General features: G+C 37.3%; 2 long non-coding RNA genes across 4 annotated transcripts; one reads left to right on the plus strand and one right to left on the minus strand.

Moving 5' to 3' along the window:
• Positions 1 to 4,659: 4,659 nt before the first annotated feature.
• Positions 4,660 to 6,179, minus strand: LOC136241563 (uncharacterized). 3 transcript variants are annotated; one of them, XR_010694329.1, is made up of 9 exons: positions 6,014 to 6,179; positions 5,827 to 5,962; positions 5,670 to 5,779; positions 5,390 to 5,441; positions 5,258 to 5,326; positions 5,168 to 5,204; positions 4,981 to 5,109; positions 4,889 to 4,926; positions 4,660 to 4,833 (listed from the first exon to the last, which is right to left on the minus strand). It is a non-coding gene; the product is annotated as an uncharacterized lncRNA (long non-coding RNA). The 3 variants fall into 3 exon arrangements; XR_010694327.1 differs by having other exon boundaries at positions 5,168 to 5,209; positions 6,014 to 6,175; XR_010694328.1 differs by lacking the exon at positions 5,670 to 5,779 and having other exon boundaries at positions 5,168 to 5,209; positions 6,014 to 6,171.
• LOC136241564 (uncharacterized) lies at positions 6,083 to 12,233 on the plus strand. Its single transcript, XR_010694330.1, has 3 exons — positions 6,083 to 6,247; positions 9,645 to 9,786; positions 12,066 to 12,233. It is a non-coding gene; the product is annotated as an uncharacterized lncRNA (long non-coding RNA).
• Positions 12,234 to 24,029: the final 11,796 nt, after the last annotated feature.

Genomic DNA, 24,029 nt, shown 5'->3' on the forward strand with positions numbered 1-24,029 from the left:
TTAGATATCAAGTTAAGTTTTATTGTGTGCGTATGCAGGGTATGTCATTTAAAATTAGTGAAACAAGTATGCATAATACTTTATTTATAGAGCATACAGCTAATATTGTTGCTAATTGCATGAATTATAATAATGAATTCACTTATCTCATTTATAATTTAAACTTTATATAGTTGGCTACAGCTAGGCCTGCTCCAATTATGCTGGCATAATTTAGAGCACAATAGGCTAGCAAAAGCATCAAGCATTATGCCAGCATAGCTAATAAAACAGATTTTAAAAATACACAATGCGTGTGCCAAGCTTAAGAATACAGAAAAACACAAACATTACATCTTAATACTGCATTTGATATCAAGAAATTGTGCAATGCTATCATTTTTATTATTTACACTGGAATAAGATTGAGATACTCTAATAGAGCTGTCACTTACTCTACAATACAGCAGCCAGGAAATAGTCTCGCATGGCCAGACCGCTTTTTTCTGTGTATTGGGTGGGGCTCCACCCAGTACACAGGAAAAAGTGGTCTGGCCATGCAAGACTAGTCAAGAAAGGCTGATTTACTCTAATAATTCAGCCAACTCTAAAGCATAATTTAGCATAATAGGCTGGATTTTTGAGCACTGCTCGATAGCATAATAGGCTATTTTCAAAGCATAATAATTTGGCTCAAGCCTAGCTACAGTTCTTTTTCACTGTCGGATACAAATTCATGCACATACCACATTTTTGAACAAAGTGAACACACACACATCTTTGGCCAGCCATGTGTTTTTCTCTTCCCTATACTGTATCAGTCAAAACAACCACGATAAGCCAACAAGTAGACTGTTCTAGATGCCAACAAAAAAACTCTATCCTATGCAATACCAGTAGTTCTTTACGTAATAGTAACAAGCTCAAAGCAAAGACTGTATTTACTGTCTCATTAGGGATACCTTTCAGCATTCTACACAATGTCTCATTAGCTGCTGAGATTGTTACAGGTAGACCCAATACTGGCTACTTCTCATGTATTTTTCTTTATTTGTCTCTGAAGGATCATCACAATGAATAGTTGATATAATTCAGTTAGAGTTGATGGAAGCTTCTTGTTCACATGTATCTACAATCATTACCAAATGGGAATGTGACAAAGACCACTAATATGTGGATAGTCATTGAGCTGTAGTAAAAAATTTTCAAATACTTGGGCATTTGCGAAAAATGTCTCTGCAAATTCTTTCATCTCATGATCAAAACCAATAATAATATTTATCCGGTGCTTTGCATTAATATCCTCACATGCATGAGGTCTTGATGTGATTAGCCTCATTCTAGTAGTGTACATTCTTTGATTGTATCTACCAAAAATTCATCACTTCTTTGATGTTCCCTGAAATCTCATCAAGTCCTTCAAGAATTATATAGACATCTTTTGCCTGCTGACTCCTTTACCTGCTCGTATGCCTCCTTATTGCCAATGTATTTTACCATGACTTCTTCAACTGATCTTCCTTGAGCTAACCTCAATGGAATCAACAACACAACATCAAAATCTTCAGCTAAAAATCCATCCCTAGCTGGCCCACTTCAAACAGATCTCTTTGGCAAGGGTTGTCTTTCCTATATCTACACAACTCATACTACATCACTGTACTACTAATACTTTGTAATACTCACCTGGGGCTCCCACTATTAGTATATCAGTTGAGGACAAGGCTTGTTGAAGATGTCCTTTAGGTCACTAAATGGTCCTAAGATCTTGTCCACTCCATCTTGTATTAATGTTGGCTTATTCTCATCTCTCAGGGCCAACCTCACATACTGGGTCACATTATGTTTTGGCCAGTCAGTTTCACAGGTGAGTGGTTATGCATGTATCTGGCCTGTATTCTTTCAATTGCTATATACATCTAGTGGTGAAGTCTTCTTAGTAGGAGGTTCACTACCAAACTCACTTGAGGTTAAAAGGAGGCCTGCAATACAGTAGTAAAATCCATGCATACAGTGATGAATCATACATGTACAGTAATTTCTTGTACCAGCAACACTGATATGGATAATACATTTTTTCCGAAATTTTGGTGGTGATAAAATCATGAGCTAAAGAAATTTACCATTTTGTTAACGTGTTATTTAGCCATCTGGTCTTCTGTGTGTTCATTGATGGTTTTAAAATGTGTTGATTAAAAAGAAGCAATTTGACGTTAGTTTGAAGTGAATAGCTATATATTATATACAAGGGGTGGTCACTACCAATAGTCCTGTAGAACCATCTGTGACAGGGATCAAGGTTTTTGATCGACAAATATATACCTTGATCACTTGATTTCACCTTATGCACTTGTCAATTTCATGCCCCACCCCTGGGCGTCCCCACACCCCAGGTGAGGATTTGACATTGCTTCTTGTCCCCACCCCTGGGGCAATTGACAATTGTCCAATTCACTGACTGATTTTCGGTAGTTACATTTCTAAACAATAAAATCGCACTTGCTATAATTTTACTAGCTACAGGGCAGGTTTATTACTAGTTGCATGTATGAAATATGTGCTTAGTCATCCTTGAGGTGTTGTCAAATCCCCTACTATGGGGGTGGGGACTTGACAGCCGATTTTGCCCCAGTAGTGGGGAATTTGACACCACATTTGTCAAATTCCCTGTATCCCCCCACCCTCCCCGAGGGTAGTCTGGCGGCGCCCGCCCCTTCGCATGGAGTAAGGGTCTGGTTTGCTTAGTATCACCTAGTTGTTCTGGAGGAATTTAATTTGAATGTAATGACGTAACGAAAATGGTCTTAACGGAAGTGCCTCACTCAAAATTGTGGCAGTGATATTGAACTTCCTTCGCCTTTACACAGGCGAAAGTGGATTGGTCTACTTTTATAGAATAGACATGTCTCCCTACCTAGGAAATCAGAGCGTAACCCGGGTTTTTCGCGTATCAAACAAGGCGAAAAGCCCTTCCCGAAATAACACTTTTCTTCTCTTTGTTCTTTATTAGCTAACTCCTTTTGTTTCTTTCAGTACTGTTAGGGCATTTGATTCATTCTTCTGACGTAACATAAACAAAAATGCGCTGATTAAACGTGGAGCGTTCTGATTGGTTGCACCAGTTTTTGGTAATCCGGTACAACTCCACTATACTACAGACGATTGCGCGATCTTTGCAACAAAAACCGTCAAGCGAAAACCGAAAACGTATGGGGTGCCGTTTGTACCAAAATTGTACAAAAATGCCTTATTTATAAACTATAACCATACTTTATAAATCAATGCACTAGCTACTTTATAAATCATGAACATATACTTTATAAATCATATGCATGATTTATAAACCATATACCTGATTTATAAACCATATACCTGATTTATAAATCATTGACATACTTTATAAACTATAACATTGATTTATATAAATTATACATGTGATTTGTAAACTATAACACTTATTTGTAAAGTAGCTATAAACACTGATTTATAAATTATAATATTAATTTATATATCAATGTACTACTTTATAAATCATATGTATAGTTTATAAATCATGTGTATAGTTTATAAATCATACACATGATTTATAAATCAATAACATACTTTATGAACCATACATGCATAATTTATAAATCATCATTATGATTTATAAATTGCACATGTCAGATTAATAAATCATAAGCATATTTTACAAACTATCATCACGAGTGACTTAGTTTGGTTATTGTTGTATTTTATAAATCATTGTCGTGCTTTATAAATTTAACACATACTTTACAAATCACATGTACAATTTACTTTTGTAAACTAATACTATGATATATAAATCAATAGTGTAATTTAGTAGCATAGGCGGATCTAGGAGGCACTGTCAGGGGGGGCAAAAAGTTTTAGTTCCCAACAGTGTTTGTTCCACTAAGAGGAATTCTAGTACCGTGGCAGTTCTAGGATTTTTAAAAAGGGGTTTCTGAAAATTGGTATAGCTAAATAAGGCATCTGATAACAATTCTCTGGAAAATTTTGAGATTTTAGAAGCTCTGAGATTGGATTTTAGGTTAGCAATTACAATAAATTCAATACTTTAAACTGTAAATAATTACTAAATACTATAGCTAACTATAGGGCAAATATGGTGACTACAAGCTGTGGCTTTGATTGCTCTATTAGAGTAGTTACTTGACTGCTCTATTAGAGTATCTCGATCGTTTTTAATACATTGGGAGATGAAAAATGAAGTGTTGCTGATAGTTTAATAGCTATAAATGGTGTTAGTTAAGTGCAACTGCATGCATGCTACTGGTATATAGTTGTTTGCTATGACAAATTGTCAATACAACAATGTTTATGTAATGAGAATGCCACTACACAGTAAAAACAAAGTAGTGAACGTCACTACTAATTAGTAGTGAAACCTCTGCCACAATACTCACTATTTTTGTGTAGTGACGTTCACTACTTTTTTGTAGTGAACGTCACTACAAAAAAGTAGTGAACGTCACTACTAATTGTAGTGAACGTCACTACCAACTGTAGTGAACGTCACTACTAACTGTAGTGAACGCCACTACTTGCAGTGCCATTAGTAGTGAACTTCACTACTGTTTTACAGTGAACGTCACTACTTATTTGCAGTGATTTCACTACATCGCATTTGCATCCAGTTTATGCATTCATGCACCATAGAATCCATTAAAAACAATACTGCATACAAGTAAAAATACATGTATACAAAATGTCAGTTTTTTTTTGTATAGGTGCATACATGTTAGTCCAGAAATTTCTTGTGAGAAGATTCTGCAGCAGCAAAGATGCATCAGATACTGTGCAGTGTATATTGCAAGTTTTCTCATTGAACTGCAAGATATATATAACAATATAATACAAACTATGGTAGCTAAATAAATCTTACCAGCATAGCTACAATAGAGCAGATGTACATGATTTATGCTGTGATAAAATAATTGTTGATATGTAATATGAGATAAACATATATGCACTTACCAACTATTGCACAACTGTGCGTAAGGGATGGGTGCATGGTATAACCATCTGATATGTTAGATCAGTTCCTATTAGTAACCACAGTATAGTGATAGCAAATTGTTTCATTTGCTAGTCTTGCAGTATTCGCTATATCAAGAAACAAAGATCGTAAACGATCTCCAATGTAATAAGCTAAAGCATTTACCTGTTTAAAACTGCTACCAATGGAAAGTCAGTATTACCTAAACTGCCAAACAACATTTTAACTGCAGAATGGTTGTTTAAAGCTACAAACCTTAAACACTTGCAGACACACAGCAGTACCCCACAGGTATACACCACTGCAATGAATATCAATCGGCTACTGCATGGAGAGAGAACCATCATTATTATAAATGAGAAAACACAATAAGTAGAGTTAGCTTACAGTATGTGCGACCTCGGTCTCATGCAACCACAATCAGATCGTAGTAAAAGATCTGCGTGGGAACGGCAAGGTAAATACAAGAACTAAACTGACAAACATGCATACATACAGAAAACAAAAAAAAAGTGATTAGCTAGTAGTGGTAAAACCGTGAAGCTCAGGTATGTCAGAAAGCTAAAATACGTCAGTGTACACTGTGACAATCCAGTTTGTAAGCAACCGCCAGTCACACCATAAGTGTCAGTACTCCATCACTCAATTCAGTTACTATGTGCTATACCTTATGGTATATTAAAATGAAAGCCCCAAACTTCATCACCTCTCAGCTCTGGTACTACAGTGCCCGCGCCGGGAAATTGGCGGGCAGCCAACTTTGCAGGCTGGGGTAGTCTACGTGTGCAAAAGTGTAAAACAAATAATTACAATTTAAGACTTACTTTTCTGAATTGTTAACCACTTGTTAAATGCAACAGCTACTAGGTACGCAGTGCTAAGCTGCCTAGCCTACTCAGTTGACTCGAGAGACCACTCGCTGCGGCCACCTGACCGCACGTCACAGTTACGAAACAGTCCCTAGTCAATAGAAAACAGAAGTAAAAGAACAATTATTAATCTTCCACTTACACGACTTCTACAGCACGTAACTAAGTGAGCAACGATGTTACCAAGATGTTACCAAGTAGATGACGTCATCAAATATATGTGGCATTATTTAGAGTTTCCTTGACATGATGCTACTCGAGGTGCTACCTCTGGTGCTACCCGGGTGCTACTGTTTAGTGCTATGCACTCTGTATCTGAAGATCTATAGTGTTTATCGTCTGTAATCAACCGTTCCTGATTAGTCTGTTTAAAATCGTAAGTAAACAAGCTGTAACTGTAAACACACATTTGAATTAATGGGCGTTAGCCAGCCCATAGATAGTATATTCTACGTACAATATACTGTCTATGGCCAGCCTTTCATAATTACGAAGGTTTTAAGATGTTATTACCAGGGCTAATAGCACTTTACACTGACAAATTACCGGTGCTTTGACTGATTACCAGGGCTCTAACCCTGGTCATCGCCATCCCTGGTATGGCTATAGACCCTTCGCAGGTGAGCTGCTGCCATAGCAGCATCCGCTATCTTGGAGTACAACCAGTTTTGCAAACCTGATAGCATTGCTTTTCATAAGAGTAAAACAATACCTAGGGCTGCTTCTCCTGCATTCCACAGCAAAGGTTGACCATGTAGGTTAAACGTACACTCTCCCCTATGCTATCAGCAGTGTTAGGAGTAACACGTTACATTAGTAACGCGTTACGTAATATTATTACTTTTGTGGTAACTAAATATAATGAAATACGCTATAAAAATGATTAATATAACTCAAGTTACTTTGCTTACAAATGTAACACGTTACCTATGTAATATAGTTACTGTAATATTACGTAATATTATTACTACAAGTAACGAAGTTACTAATCTCGTTCATTGTCCTCTGAGTAATGCCTAGCCACAACGAAGTAACGAAGCCTACTGAATGAAGCTTATTCACCAGCTTCTTACTTAAAACCAAGATTTGCACATTTTCCAACAACGCAATCATGTCACGTGATAAAGTGGTAGTTTCACACGTGACAGCTTAAGGCTGTGGACACAAAGTAATATAATATGTAATATTATTATAGTAACTTTATTTTATGAGTAATATGTAACTGTAACTAAATAGTTCAGTTGCAAGTAATATGTAATATGTAACTAGTTACTTTTACACAGTAACTTGCCCAACACTGGCTATCAGGGTTGCAAATCAGGTTGTACTCCAAAATGGTGAATGTTGCTATGGCAGCAGCTCACCTGCAAAGGGTCTATATACTACTGACATTATTTATTGATGGCCCGGGGTCAATAGTCTCTCACTATTATTATTATATATATACTTGCATGGCCAAACTACTGACCTGGAAAATGAATTTATGGCATTCTTTTCTTTTCTGAACCCAATGACACATTGCGACTGTGCCAAAGTTTGTGGATATGCAGGCATTAATTAGGATACTAGCTGCCAGTCCACTGTGCGACCTGCAACTGTGGTCAATGTCAGCCAGACCTCAATTAATATTTATGGAAAGGTTTGTCCTCACTATTGACTGATTTCATGTACTATTTATTCATGTGCTATTTTGGACATTTTGGGACCCAGAATTTTTATCCATTTTTTGCAGGTTTTCCTCTTTCAGGGGTAAAAAATGTATTAACCATAACTGTTGAGACCAAAATTTTTGTTCTTCCGTTGTTATCTAAGAGTTCTTTAAAGGGTCAGAAATACTACTGAGATCATTTTATGATAACTTTTTTTATGGAGCTCACTCCAAAGACATTCTAAAGAGCTCACTGGTCTTGTAATGCCATTCCCAGAATATGAAGCCTCGACTTTGCAAGTGCTGGAAGATTTTCATTTCTGGTCAAGTTATTTTAATTCAGTTACTGTATAATGTGCCGGTGCCCATCCTGGTCCGGTTACTCTAGCATTCAAATCAGTAGCATGTTACAGAAAACAGGCTGTGCCAATCAGATTATGTTGTTGGTATTCACAATTTTTTTTAAGTTATCATGCATTGCATGATACTATAGAATTATCAAGAGTTAATAATAGCTCTTGGAATTATGTAATATGTTTTGTGAAGATGTAATGGCTGCTTGTAGTCAACAATAGGGTGTTCTTTAAAAGAACAAAAGATGGAGGTAGAGGGCCATGTAGTTGGAGCTGATGTACTCGTGATGCCTAATCAATATAAAAACTATTTTTTGGTTGTGCTTTTTGGTTGAGTTTGTTTAACCTATAACTATGCTTACTTCGTATGGTTGTTAAACATGCCATTCTTGCTGCCATTGTGATCTCATTGTATAATTATCTTCCATAGTTGCAACTCTGTAATGCTATAGTGAGAGTGACCAGACCCTTCCTCTTTTTGTGAAGGAGTGGGTGCTGCCAGGGTAGTACTCTTTCTAGTAGGGTATGGGTGGAATCCTTACATTGTGCGGCCCCCAGAAGTAAATTCTGAAGTCGTTCTGTTTAAACAATTACTATATTCTCCATATGCTGCTGATGGGATCAATGCAAAAGGGGAACCAAACATCTATTCATCGCTTGACTACGGAGACCAGCCATTGTTCTTGTAGTATTGGTATGCTCTATTAGAGTATCTTGCACCTTCATTGTTTACTGTGAGACTGTCAACCATAGTCATATCACTAGGGTGCTTTTCAAGAGAGAATTTATAGAGAGCCATTTGGAGCATTTTGGCTTCTTGGAATGGAACCAAAGCAATGGCGGATTTAGCATGGGGAATTTCCAGAATGAGGTTCCATGGAACCCTTTGAACTCCCTGGATCTGCCCCTGTGTTTATACTTGACCAACCGTATTTCCAGTCTGTATTGTATCACTTCCAGCAAATGCAAGTGCTGAGCAAATATTTAACATTTCAATACTGCAAGAAACAGGATGATGCTAAACCTGTTATATGCCATCGGCTTTTATTCAATTCAATTCCATGATCGCTTCTGTATGATAGCGATAACCATTCACAAATAATTGAATTATGCATATAATATGTGATTGCCTGCTGCCATGAATACTCTCACCACCAACCCTACATGAAACACTGCCAAATGATAGTGTCACTGAGACACGTACCAGCTTTCTCAGAAGCTTTAAGGGTAAACTTGGAGGTATCAAGAGTTACTTAATACTGTAGCTAATGGATCTCTAGTAATCAGATATAGCAGAGTCGAGTATCCACAGTTATAATAGTGAGCGAAAACCAGCTGTTTTTGTATGGTTCTATTTTGTAGTAAAAAAGTATTGAGTATAAAAATATGCATGCTACATAAAAAATTATGCATGTTTTAGTTTTTATGTACTGAAACAAAGCACGAATCAATAAAACCTATATAAACCATCAGATTTGCCTTTTCATGGGGAGTAAGACAATCTTTATTTCATGTATATACATCAGAAGCCATGTGAGTTATGGGTGATGCGGTAAAAATTAAGTTTACCATGGTCGCTTCATTGTTGGAATGGTCTTCTTCTTTGTCCACTCCTTTTGTTACTATAGATAACGGAGAAGCAATAAAATAGAATCCAAGGAATGGGCAAAAATAACCGGTCTTTGCTCAGCCAATCACATACGCAAAGTCACAAAATATGTGCAATTATTTCATTATATCTTTTCAGTTTAAAGTATTGTTTTCTATTGCAGATCTGTAATGGCCACTGCGTGATGAAAGATAAAAAAGAAGTTGGAACTTGGAAAGAAGCTGGCAAAGGATGTGTCTTCAGGGTGGCTACGTTGTATTTAAAAACATAACCAGATACTCAGCATTATTATCTTAGATGTTAAGGTACTATAATTTTAGACTATATGTGGTTTATTTACGTAGTAGCGTAAAATCCTGTATATTCCTTAAAATACGTTAGTGTGAAGTTTACATGAGTACTGTACATTATTACTAATATGAATACACTATGAAAGTACATATCAAAAGTATGTGTAAATGAATACGCTATGAGAGTGCATATATTAAGTCATGATGATGCTGGACAGATGATGGGAAACTACATGGGGTGGCCTTATACAGAATCATCATGAAACTTAAGTGTGAGTGTTAGGTGTGTTCCTTCATAGATAATTAATGGTTACTCGGTATGTGACTGGATTTATGAAAAGGGGTCTTCCACACACATCCAATTCTATGAACTCAGAAGTCCATAACTCATTGCTCAAGGAATGTATTAACTTGAAAATTTGTCCATCCACTAAACTATGTTAGTGCTCACTACTGTCCAATTTTTTAATCAATAGCCTTTTCAGTCTAAAGATATCACAGACCTCTCAACCTGGAAGCAGATCTGGTTGTGAGAAAGCCAGCCACCCATCCCCATGCAGCTGTGAAGCCTACCATCTTTGTGCTGGGGCTCATGCACATAGTTACATTTGTTTTAACAAAAAAATGTTTTAAAAGGCACAACTAGCTAGCTATGTGAGCGCAGTACTGCTGTTTACTGCAGCTTATAATATCTCTATACTATAGTGTAGCTTACTATATGACAAGAACCTACTATTTTGCTCCATCGTTGAATCACGTGATATCAGTCTTTCAACTCAGCTGATGTACTGGTTCACCAGTGATTCGTTGTTGAAATCACCTCCCATCTCTTGAGTAATCAGTATCCAGCTGTGGATTTAGTGTTCAGCACAGATTTTCCGCACAAGTACATCTCACAACAACCGAAATTAAGCAATAAACATTTGTAATAACACAACTGGTAGGATTTCACCTAATTCTTCAGTGTACTGAGTCTTTTCTCAAAGGATTTCACCTTTAAATAGGGGTCAGTTCATTGAGTTTGGCAGCAAAGTGACTTGATTGTGACACATTCAAAAGTATGGGAAACTGCCAAAATTTTCAGCTCAAAATACAGAGGCACCCCACTATTCTAATTATCTGATCACGTGACACCTGCTACAAGACGTTTTGGGGCTTAAATCAAGGAGGTTTAGCGTGCCTTAGAAAATTTTATTGGAAATCGTGAGATCAACAAGTGGTCGTGATATGAAGGCTGAAATCATGCGTCTCATGACCAAATTGTGATAGTTAAGAGGTCTGGTTATGAGTCATTAAATTTGGTAAATTAGATGTATGGAAGACCCCCTTTCGCAAATCTGGTCACATATATGTGACCGGATTTGCAAAAAGGTACCTTTTTCACACATTTGACATACCAGTAGACAAAATGCCATAACTGTTGACTCCTTGCACTGATTGGCTTTCTTTTTGTATCAAACTGTAGCCACATAATGTAGGCATATTCATGAAATATTACAGACACATGCTTGCAATGATACAAAAGTTACAAAGTTTGAAAGTTGAAAAAATGGGTCAAATTTTATGTGTGAAAAAGGTACCTTTTCGTAAATCCGGTCACATATGTTGTTTGCGGGCACTTGTTCTATAGTCTAAAGCTGGACAGAAAATACTCTACACACATGCACCTCCACCCAACATAGTTTCACATGCCCAGACTATCTATCTGTGTCAGCTACATATTCTCAACCAGGGAAATATCAACCCACCTTCACAAGTGAACTATTTCACACAGCCTGTTTGCCTCCACCTCATCCCGTATCAGTGGTATAGTCGGGGATTACACTGATAGGTGCATAACTCAAGGCAATACAGTATTTGTATTATAAATTAAAGCATAACAGTTAGACTCTGAAATATTGCATAATGCAAAGGTTCTGGGTTACCATTTGCATGGCTTGCCTTTCAAGTCAAAATCAGTACTTGCAATTAGAGAAGCTTTACATTCTTATTGCCTGGCCAAGGTGGGGATTTGCATCACTGAAAATTATAGTTTCCCACCTACCGGGTAAGCACTGACAATGTAAACCCCGACCATGTCTCGACCTGTAAACCCTAGGAATACTCAGGCTAGAAGGGGATTTGTATGGTCGTGTGACATAATGAGCTAGTTTGAGTGGATTCTAGAAAGACTGTCTGAGTGAATTTCCTTAGCGAGTAATTTTTTCATCCCTAATAAATACAGAACAAGGCACATTTCACAAATGTCTATGTTTCCAGATACATGTACATGATATATTGTTTTTCATTTACAGACTCGTTCTGCCCGCTGCTGGATGAAAGATGCAGAAGCTGGTCAAAGATGTGTTTTTGTTACGTATGTACATTATACGTATATTTCCATTGTTAAACTTAACAGTACGTATAGTTGATGTTATATAATATTTTACATTTACCATTTTGATTACATGAATGTGAAAGTTTAGTGGTTTCATAAATGCAGGTATTTATAGCATTTACATACTAAAATTTATGAGTACAGTTTGACATCAGATTTGCCTAGTTTCCCCATGTCCAGAAGAGTAGTCAAAACTTTTTTACTTGGCTTACTACAGCCTAGTAGAATGTCTGCAAAGACTTCATTGACGTTCCTGCAGAAGTACATATTGAACCTAATCAATGAATGAAAGTCCTTTGTGAAGTAAATCCTAGCTCCTTAGCATTGACAGCAGCATCCCATACCATATCCCCTGCAAATTTCTAAAGGTTGTCATGTGATCTTTCATGCATGTGCAAACTCATAGTATCTTCTTATAAGCATCCTTTTCACATCAATAAATGGCTTCAGGTGGGAATCTTAATCTTCAAATCAGAAATTTATCAAATGTACTGTATAGTCCCTACCAATAGAAAATCTGAGGCTACAATACATGACTGCTGTTTTCCAGTGTTATCACACACACACCCACATATGTACAATCGGATATTTTGTTTGGTTTTGCTACATTTAGCCTATACTACTGTGAATACACAGCAAGTTTACATAGTTGTGGTGAAATATGCAGATGATGCTTCTAGTGGACACTTTGTGACCATACTGTTATAAATAGGTTGTCATTTTTCAGAGGTAACATTTTATTTAAAGAAGTCTATCAACCTGCAATTTTGGTTTATAGTCTGTTATGATACCTCAGAAACTGTCCTTTATATACCAATGTTAAATGTTACTGACAGTAACAGTGTTCTTGACATGCTGTTATATTGATGTATAGTAAAAATTTATAATGTAGTGTAGGTCACTACTTTTTGTAGTGACCGTCACTACATTATGATTTCACTACAATGTAGTGAATTAAATGTAGTGAAGGTCACTACTTTTTGTAGTGACCGTCACTACATTATGATTTCACTACAACGTAGTGAATTAAAATGTAGTGAACGTCACTACTTTTTGTAGTGAACGTCACTACATTATGATTTCACTACAATGTAGTGAATTAAAATGTAGTGAAGGTCACTACTTTTTGTAGTGAACGTCACTACATTATGATTTCACTACAACGTAGTGAATTAAAATGTAGTGAACGTCACTACATTGGTAGTGACCTTCACTACTTCGATAATTCACTACGTTGTAGTGAATCTAAAAGTAGTGACGTTCACTACTTTGTTTTTACTGTGTAAGCTAAATTTAAAAGGGGGTAGAAACCCATCTGGATCCTCCACTGTAGTATACAAGTTATATTCAGTTGCATAACTTTATTGAGTATAGCTGGATGAATGATAGACCTACAGTTTTACAACTGTAGTTAGAGAAAATTTTTGAAAATTAGATCTCCTAGGTTTAAATTTGGGAGCATTTTTGATAGAATTTAGCTTAAAAAGTGTATGCTTGCAATGCATATAAAGATTAAGCCTATCAGAGATAAAACCTGTAAAGTGTACTAAATCAAAATATACAGGTGTATAGCATTGTTATAATGACATTAGAATTGTGACTGTTCTATTAGAGTAATGACTGCTCTATTAGAGTATCTCGGTCTTGGCACAACAATTTAAACTTATTTGCCTCACTTTCTTTACAATGTATAGTATAACTGTAAAGTACATTTATAACTATTGTCTTCTATTTGCCTATTGGTTTTCTATACTTCTGAATACAGTGTGAATGCATGAATCATTCCAGTTTCTGGTATCAATATAGTACTGTAAGTCCAAGGGGGGCAAGAGAAGGGCCAGGGGGGGCACAGCACCCCTTGGCCTCCCCTCAGATCCGCCTATGTTTAGTAGCCATATGTTGTTGTTTAGTATCGATAGTTAAAATTCATATCAATATTGCTTAGATGTGCATCAAATGGAAAGCATTTGTGGCATGTGATCCAGCACAGGATTCAGTACACTTAGTACAAGCTTTGGCAGCTGTTGTGAGCACTTGCACTAATGAGAGCAATCCGGCAAAGTGGAGTATATCACCATTACCAATGCCCCTGCCAGTGGTCCCACCAACTATGCCACTGTTGTCACCAATTATGCCACTGTTGTCACTGACTGGCTTGAGCCCAAATCCTACACCGTGTAAGAGTAGCCAGCAAGAGTGGCATAGTTAGTGGAATTACTGGCAGGGGAGTTACCCATGACGATGACAGGGGCATTGGTAATGGTGATACTCCACTTTGCTGGGTTGCTTTCATTAGTGCAAGTGTTCACAACAGCTGCCAAAGCTTGTACTAAGTTTGCTGAATTCTGTGCTGGATCACATGCCACAAATGCTTTCCATTTGATGCACATCTAAGCAATATTGATATGAATTCTAACTATCGATACTAAACAACAACATATATATATGGCTACTAAATTACACTATTGATTTATATATCATAGTATTAGTTTACAAAAGTAAATTGTACATGTGATTTGTAAAGTATGTGTTAAATTTATAAAGCACGACAATGATTTATAAAATACAACAATAACCAAACTAAGTCACTCGTGATGATGGTTTGTAAAATATACTTATGATTTATTAATCTGACATGTGCAATTTATAAATCATAATGATGATTTATAAATTATGCATGTATGGTTCATAAAGTATGTTATTGATTTATAAATCATGTGTATGATTTATAAACTATACACATGACTTATAAACTATACACATGATTTATAAAGTAGTACATTGATATATAAATTAATATTATAATTTATAAATCAGTGTTTATACTTTACAAATAAGTGTTATAGTTTACAAATCACATGTATAATTATATAAATTAATGTTATAGTTTATAAAGTATGTCAATGATTTATAAATCAGATAGCTATATGGTTTATAAATCATGCATATGATTTTATAAAGTATATGTTCATGATTTATAAAGTAGTGCATTGATTTATAAAGTATGGTTATAGTTTATAAATAAGGCATTTTTGTACAATTTTGGTACAAACGGCACCCCATAATAAAAACGTGATCATTTGCTTTGAAAAGGTGCCGAATTACGTAACAAGCTCACGTTTCCATTGACTTCCTGTGTTGCATAGATTCCGCAATCGTCTGTAAGCATACCAGACCCTTACTCTATGCGAAGGGGCGGGCGCCGCCAGACTACCCGGGGGTGGGGCATGAAATTGACAAGTGCATTAAAAACAGCTTTGATTGCTTTATAATTTAGCACATATTTTCGTAAATTCTCATATTGTATTTTATTTTTTATTGTTATTAAAGGTCCACTGAAATGATAAAATACACTTTGGCTATTATCAATCCTTGCTACTAGTGGGATAGGTTGGTGCATCTGATTTAGTTAAATTTTGTTTTGTTTAGTAGATATAACGCATTTTAGTGTATTGTGGTTTGTCAATTATATTATGTCATAATGCATCAGACAAAGAAACTTTAGTACACATCAGGTACCACTGAAGCGACAGAAGTAGTGTCGTCCTCGCAGACCCATTCTCCGGGGTGGCGCTTATCGATTATAAGCGCCCCCTAAGAAAGGGTCTGGTCATAGATAATAGACACCCCGTCTATTATCTATGGTCTGGTGAAATGCCCATACCATTTTTGTCCGAGAAATTGCCAACTCTGGCGAGTGATAATGGTGTTTAATACTTACACAAGGTTTTACAAAAGGCGACGATTAAACAGTATTTATCATTTTATGGCTGCGCAGTACAGATTTTACTAAAGCAAAGCTTACCTCAAATCCAGGGCCGCCCACAGGGGGGGGGGGGGGGGGCAACTGGGGCATTTTTCCCCGGGCCCCAGCCTGAAAGGGGCCCCAGGAGGCCCCATGAAGGGCCCCCTGAATACCTGTTTAAAAGATCGATATACTCTAATAGAGCAGTCAGATCTAAATACTCTAATAGAGCAGTCACAGTATTCTTCAGAGGAGCAGTATAGCAAGCTTAGGAGATATGGTTGGTGATGGGTAGTTATTGTCATTGCCAGCAGGTTGTGACCTTTTTTTTTTTTTTTTTTTTTTGGTCTTCACCTTACAACTTGGGTCAAGGGCCCCACTTTAACTCTTTGCCCTGGGCCCCTTAATTTCTCTGGGCAGCCCTGCTCAAATCGTCACCTCTTGTGTAGTTATCAAACACCAATTATCACTCATCAGGAGCATTAATTGATAGTTGTGTTAGGTACAGAGATGTGGGTAGTTGTCAGACATCAATTGTTCGGTCACTTGAGCTGGACCACACACCTCATCACAGGATTAGTCTCATGTGGCTAGGCCCTGTTTTCTTAGGGTGATTACAAGTGTCAAGAAAGGGGGTGCTTATTGGGGCGAGCCTGAGTGATCCTCACACTCTACGTAGATATGGAAGTCCATCACAAAGACTATGAAAAAAATTGGAAAACTTACATGTGCAGATGTCATTGATAACACAATGAATATATGTTTATTGTATATATTATTACTGTGCTGCTGCAGAAATCATTTAGATTATGTTCAGTAAAGACACAGCCTGTATACCGGCTCATACAAAAAATTATACAAAAGCAAGAGATTATAATGCACAGATGTGATCATAGAGGTGGTGGAGGCTACTTAATTAAATTATTACAATGAAATCATTGGGGTTGGGGAATTAACTACATTAACAGGGAGTTGATTCCAGTAGAAGGGGAAAAGGAAAATTTATTTGCCACAATCGGTGTCATTGGTCGGTGTTTATTAACAAACATAAAAGTAGACAAAGCAAACAAAGATCATTTTACTGACCATCTATACAAGGGTACGAGTGTCATTGATATAGCAGTAAGATTAATGTCAATGACAAATCAGTACATAATGTTGATTACACCATAGATACTCTACTCTTCCCCCATCATGACAAACTGAGCTTGGGAGAAGAAATGAAGCATGCATGATATATATATATAGATATAACATAATATAAGGGATGTGGTCTACATGTGCATAAAGCCTGCATGTGTCTCAGATGGTAAACTATTGTGCATAATGTTGCTTCCATGCTTACAATATTGTACCAAGCCTGGAGCTGATCTGGGGGGTGAGGGTGGTGGATGGAGTGGCTAGCCACCCACCCAGACATGCAATATTTGCTATAAAATGATTTGACAATGTTAATCATGTTTCATTATTATGTTAGTAGAAAATTATTTGTATATGTTGTCAATATGAACTAAATCCCTAAATTGCATGCCAATCATATTCCAATGCTACAAACATGTTCATAGTAGCTGGTAGTAGCTACTATGCATTAATGAATTTATCTAAGATAATGGACAGTTTCTACCACCAGGCAGAGGAGTATCAGCATATCACATACAACAAAGAGGAATGTGTGTAGTATGTGTACAGGTGTACATGTGATTTATTTGTTTCCACTAGTGTATCAGCCTGTAGGTTGGGATTACAAAATACATCAGTGATATGTGCACAAGAGCTATTGTCATGCTACTGAGCAGCCTGAGTTACTGCATGTGCAGTGTGCTTCAGTGTACAAGCTAGCAATAAAATTGTCAGCTCAGTGTTAGCTATCGGCCTGATGTAAAATACCAAGACACATGTACAGGACTCTCAACTCAAAATCTGGGCCAGCCACCCACTTTGGTTTTATTTGATCTGTAATAAGACATCTTTCATCATTTTCCGTTGCTTTCCGCTTTTTCTTGCATACTCACTGAAAAAAAAAAAGAAGCGATCTTGCAAGGTGTCTGCTCACAAGTCAGTGCATGTGCTATTATTAGGCTTTTGAAAAATTTTCAATTCCGATCGCGACCCCTTGGGAGTGTACAACGTATACGTACAACTTGCCTTGATAACCGTGTCAGACTATGATGGGAATTGATATTAAACCCCGATAAACCCTCGATTATACAGATCAAGACACACGGTAGTGTGTCGTGCGGCCCAAGAAGCCGGCGCGTAACACCCGTGAGTATATTGACAGGAAGAAAGAAAACGCAATTTTCGCACCTCCGTAGCTCTGTGCTGCCTTGATGAAACACGACGATTTTTGCTGTGGACACTCCCTCCACCTTCAGCACTCCACATTCCAAATTTGAACGAAATCGCTTCAAGCGTTCCCGAGATATGCGACTTCAAAAATTGGCTTGGTTTCTTCGTTTTTTTTTTCTTCTTATTTTTCTTCCTCTTTTCGTACACTTACAAAAACTGCTATAAAATGCGAACGCCACATCCGATCGCCTTGAAATTTGGCACAGAGAAAGGGGGTTTAAAGGCGCATCTCTGTACCAACTTTGGCTGGAATACGATAAACAGGCAAAGAGTTATGAGCGATTATTAACGAAAAATAACACCAATATGTTGTCACGCCTACAGGGTAAACCGCGTATGGGAAGAAGCTGAAAATCGGTGGGTGAATAGGTTAACTATTGAACCTCAAACCTTTTGTGGTTTGAAAGAAATCGAGCTAAAAACCAGGAAGATACAACGAAAAAACCAACAGTGTGTAACAATTACGCAATCGAGATTAGCTAATAAAAAACGACTGCTTGCCACGCCTACCAGGTAAACCGCTTGGGGTAATGCTTTGAAAATCGCTGTACAGATGGAGTTATCATCTTAGAAAGGCTCTTCAATGGTGTAGAAGAATCAGACTTAAAGCCACGGAGTTATAACACGAAATCCAACTTGGTGTAGCAAGTGCGAGATCGAGATACTCTAATAGAGCAGTCATCCTAATAGAGCAGTCATCCTAATAGAGCAGTCACCCGAAGAAAATTCAAGAGATCAGTTAGAAACAAGTAACCTGTATAGAGATCAGCTACAAACAAGTCACCCTGTAGAGAGATCAGCCACAAACAATTCACCCTGTAGAGAGATCAGCTAGAAGAAGTTACCTTGTAGGGAATTCATGCAACTATAGAAAGATAATTCAGCTAGAAGAAATCACCTTGTAGAGTTCAGCTACAAAGAAACCACAATGTAGAGAGTTCAGCTACAAACAAATCGCCCTATAGAGAGATCAGCTAGAAGAAGTTACCTTGTAGAGAGTTCAGCTACAAAGAAACCATCATGTAGAGAGTTCAGCTGCAAACAAAACACCTGTAGAGAGTTCAGCTACAAACAAATCTCCGTGTAGAGAAATCAGCTAGGAGAAGTTTCCTTGTAGAGAGTTCAGTTACAAACTAGTGACCCTGTAGAGACATCAGCTAGAAGAAGTTACCTTGTAGAGAGTTCAGCTACAAAGAAACCATTCTGTAAAGAGCTCAGCTGCAAACAAATCACCTGTACAGAATTCAGCTACAAACAAATCACCCTGTAGAGAGATCAGCTAGAAGAAGTTACCTTGTTAATAGTTCAGCTACAAACAAATCACCCTGTAGAGAGATCAGCTAGAAGAAGTTACCTTGTAGAGAGTTCAGCTACAAAGAAACCATCATGTGGAGAGTTCAGCTGCAAACAAATCACCTGTAGAGAGTTCAGCTACAAACAAATCTCCGTGTAGAGAGATCAGCTAGGAGAAGTTTCCTTGTAGAGAGTTCAGTTACAAAGAAACCACCGTGTAGAGAATTCGTTTACAAACTAGTGACCTTGTAGAGACATCAGCTAGAAGAAGTTACCTTGTAAAGAGTTCAGCTACAAAGAAACCATTCTGTAAAGAGCTCAGCTGCAAAAAAATCACCATTACAGAATTCCACTACAAACAAATCACCCTATAGAAAGATCAGCTAGAAGAAGTTACCTCGTAGAGAGTTCAGTTACAAAGAAACCACCATGTAGAGAATTCATTTACAAACTAGTGACCCTGTAGAGACATCAGCTAGAAGAAGTTACCTTGTAAAGAGTTCAGCTACATAGAAACCATTCTGTAAAGAGCTCAGCTGCAAACAAATCACCTGTACAGAATTCAGCTACAAACAAATTACCCTGTAGAGAGATCAGCTAGAAGAAGTTGCCTTGAAGAGTGTTCAGTTACACAGAAACCACCATGGACAGTTCTGTAATAAATATATGTATTATATATATAATTTGTACATTTACTGATAAAATCAGAAATATTTAAGGTACATCTGCTTCATCTTTTCTTCTTCCTGTGGTAAAGAAAAAAAGATAGGTTAAAAAAGTCCCAAAGCCGGCCATAGGCTGGCTTTGGGGTATACAAATACAAAAAGAAGTGAAATCTAATCCAAAACAGCCAAGCTGTAAAAAAAATGTGCGGCCCTCAAAAAGGCTATGGTGAAAAAAGATGTGAAATCCAAGGTGGCGGCCAAGAAATGGCTGTGATGGTAGGTTAATGGTAAAAATTTTAATAACGACAATTCAGGTGAATTTTGTGCCAATTGACCAAGCAGCACCAAAATTCACTTAATTGTTGTTATTAAAATTTTTACCATTAACCTACCATCACAGCCATTTCTTGGCCGCCACCTTGGATTTCACATCTTTTTTCACCATAGCCTTTTTGAGGGCCGCACACTTTTTTTACAGCTTGGCTGTTTTGGATTAGATTATAATTCCTAGAGGAAAAACTAGTAAGTCAGATGAGCGCTAGCGCTAAGTTCATTGCACGGCGCGTGATACAGTAGCTAGACACTTATACGCTGTGTGCTAACTGTGCTTTCATTTTAGGAGATCACATATAGTCGAGGAATGTGACCGGCTAACATTAGTGTCGTACCGTATTGTGCCCCAAAGTGGCGAGAGTTAGGTGCAGCCCTAGGGGTGGAATCACACAAGCTCGACATCATAGAAGTTGATCACCCCAATAGCTGTGAGAAGAGGTGTCAAGTGATGCTACGACAATGGCAAAAACAAGATGTTACCGCGACGTGGGGCAAACTGGTAGATGCTGTAGATATTGTCTCAAACACACCAGTATCCACTGGAGGTATGTTAACCCAGACATACTAGTTTCAAATATATTATACTTGTTAAATGATAGGTGCAAAGATGGAATGTGGAATGAGTTACAGGCAAGTATTCCAGTGTGTTTCAAGCCTCAAGTTCTTGGAAGCTGGACAACACTATGACATAGAGAGTGAACTTAATTCTACTGGACAAATAACTAAGATATGTTCCAACAGGAAGTACTCAATATTTCAAACCCTTTTATATCCCGTTATTTTTTTTCGACAGGCTTCAATGAGGTCATTAATCCAAAGCTCAGTAAAACTGTATTTCTCTTATCTTTCGCAATTTCCCTTGCTGTTTGTATAAAACAAGCCTGAGGAATCCTATAGCTAGGTAGTAATGTATCATAATGTATGTGTGTTATATTGAAACTGTGTGAAGCTATAAATGTACAGAATTATAGTTTATAAATATGGGGAATCAACTTCAACAACAAGAAATAACTATAACAAAACAATTTAGAATGCGCTTATAGTTGGTGCAAGAGTTCATACTGGTTGTATACAATCACTGGACTTGGACTACTGGACTTGGGGGGGGGGGGTTTCTTTTCTTTTTTAGCACATTTGGCCAACTGAACTCCAAATTTGCCAAGGTTTAACCCTCCAATTACTGGAGATTAGCATATTTATAGTGCTTGAATTAGCCAAATGCAATTATGTGTTTATGTAGTAGTAGTAGTAACTATGCGTCTGAGCAAAAATTAAGTGGTGACAGTTAAAACATACTTTATTTAACAACTTTAAACAGGCTGTAGAACCAGGTGCATGTCCTATAGACCTTTAGCACTTGTGCTGTAAAGCCTTAATAAATAAACTGTTTTTGCTATTCCATTCATTGGTAGTTGATGCATAGCTGCAGCGAAAAGTCTGGCATGGCCACACTGCTTTCTCTGTGTGTGCTGCATGCATGTGTACGTGTGTGCATACAGGAAAAGGGTGGGGAGGAGGAGTGGCTTAGAGACTAGCATATTCTACATAAATTTTTTTAAAAACTGACTCCAGTGGTTCAGTCTAGTCCAGTGATTGTATATACATGCATGGTTCATAATGTAAAAAAGGAGAGAGTGTCCAACTTCCAATATAGCCTGTTAAAAAAAAAAATCACTGAGTCAAGTTTACCTTTGATCAAATCCACACTTTGACTGCATGATAGTAGAGAACTGTTGATTGGTGCTTTAATAGTGTTGATAAGGTCAATCAAGCTGCTATTCTGTGGACAGGGTGGAGGTATTACTTGACTCTGATTTTCCTGGCTGTATTCCAGTTAGACTTCAGATCTCTAATTATGTTATAGATATTGTACTATATTCATAGCTGTATTTTGAGTTTTACAAATATAAAATAGACACTACCATCTTGGGAAGCCACATAACCATGATGAAGTTGAGGTTGAAAGTAATGAAAGCCATACAAAAGAAACCATAAGGTTACCACATAAATTTGTTGCATCATGCATTATATTTATACCAAAAGTTCATAATAATGATCCTTGTTTACACAGTAAGCTTGGTGGAGCAGACCAAAGGGTGGAGGAACAATGAAATTACACAATGCATGGAGTTTGAAACATATTCACCAGATATGGTGTTCATGTACATGTTCTCAGGAAAATTTTGATTAGAAGCTCTGAGAGTATTTCACCATATAGTACGTATATTGCAAATTGTTATTGTTATTAGTGCTTTACAGTGACCAGCACTGAAGGCCTGACAGCAAATCACAGTAAAGTGACTGATCTATCTGTTCTATTAAAGTATCTCGATCTTTTCTTGCTAGCATTGTCTAGTGAAGCTGGGGGCATGCTCCCACTGCCTATGCTTTGGACAGTAATAGTAGGAGTTCATAAGTGCTGCAAGGTGTACCTTCAGCACTTATAAGCTCCTGGTATTAGTAAAAGAAGACGTTCATAGAAGTGAGAATAGCGAAGAAGCGTTTCATTGCAAAAAGTTAATCTCTACAGTAAGTTTCTATACTCAGGGCTAGTTATGATAAGAATTTCACAAATTTTCTGAAAACTTGCAGGTCAGACAAACATGTACATAGTTGGATGGACACACCAATACACTGTACAGACACAATTGCACTGCACTTTGCCTGTTGTGCTGCCAAGTTGCCTGAGTGTTGTTTGTCACAACCACAAAGCTACTTGGGGTTTCAGCACACCTGTGTTGGTATATTTGTGGTCCCTCCCTTGGGTTGCAAGAATGTAGCATCTCCTAACAACATAAACAGTCAGACATAAGGCTTCTCCTTAGTACTGTGAAAAGACATAATGTCCTGCCAAATCCAATTATGGCCAGAAAATGGACTAGCTATTAATTTTGTCAAAAAGTTGTCCTGTTGTGTAAATATTATCATAAGCCCTGTACTGGAGCATGCACTACTTATCCTTTGAGGTCAGTGTTTGCATGTTTCATTAGGTTCAACCCAATCATATTGTATTTGTAAACATTTTAGGATCCTCACATAAAATTGTGTAGGCTAAGATATTAGGTGGAAGCTTTGTCACTGTACTAGGCACCCATGCACTGCATGTTCATGCTGGCATCATTAATTTTTGTCACTCTTCACAATAAACTTACCTACCTCTATAAAGATCACTTGTTTGTCGTTATGATGGTGACATCATTGTTATAACACTAAGATGAGGATGAGTGCAATAACAATGATATCATCCAAGTAGACCTAATCTGGTTAGCTTTTTTTAAAAACGACTTCCTGTTTGAGTTTCTTTGTAGTAAGTTCTAGTTCTTGTTAGTGCATGCTCAAGATTTAGTCAGAATTAGCTACTAGATAGACATTATATGTAGGCTACATACAAACTGTGGCTGATGATTTTATTTATTTATTTTTTATTTTTTTACAAAATAGCTGTTTCCAGAAGCACAATTTACCTTTGTCTGGGGTTGGTGGAGCGGCATAGGAT

Source organism: Dysidea avara, chromosome 12 (genome assembly GCF_963678975.1).
Source record: "Dysidea avara chromosome 12, odDysAvar1.4, whole genome shotgun sequence".
Classification (NCBI taxonomy): domain Eukaryota; kingdom Metazoa; phylum Porifera; class Demospongiae; order Dictyoceratida; family Dysideidae; genus Dysidea; species Dysidea avara.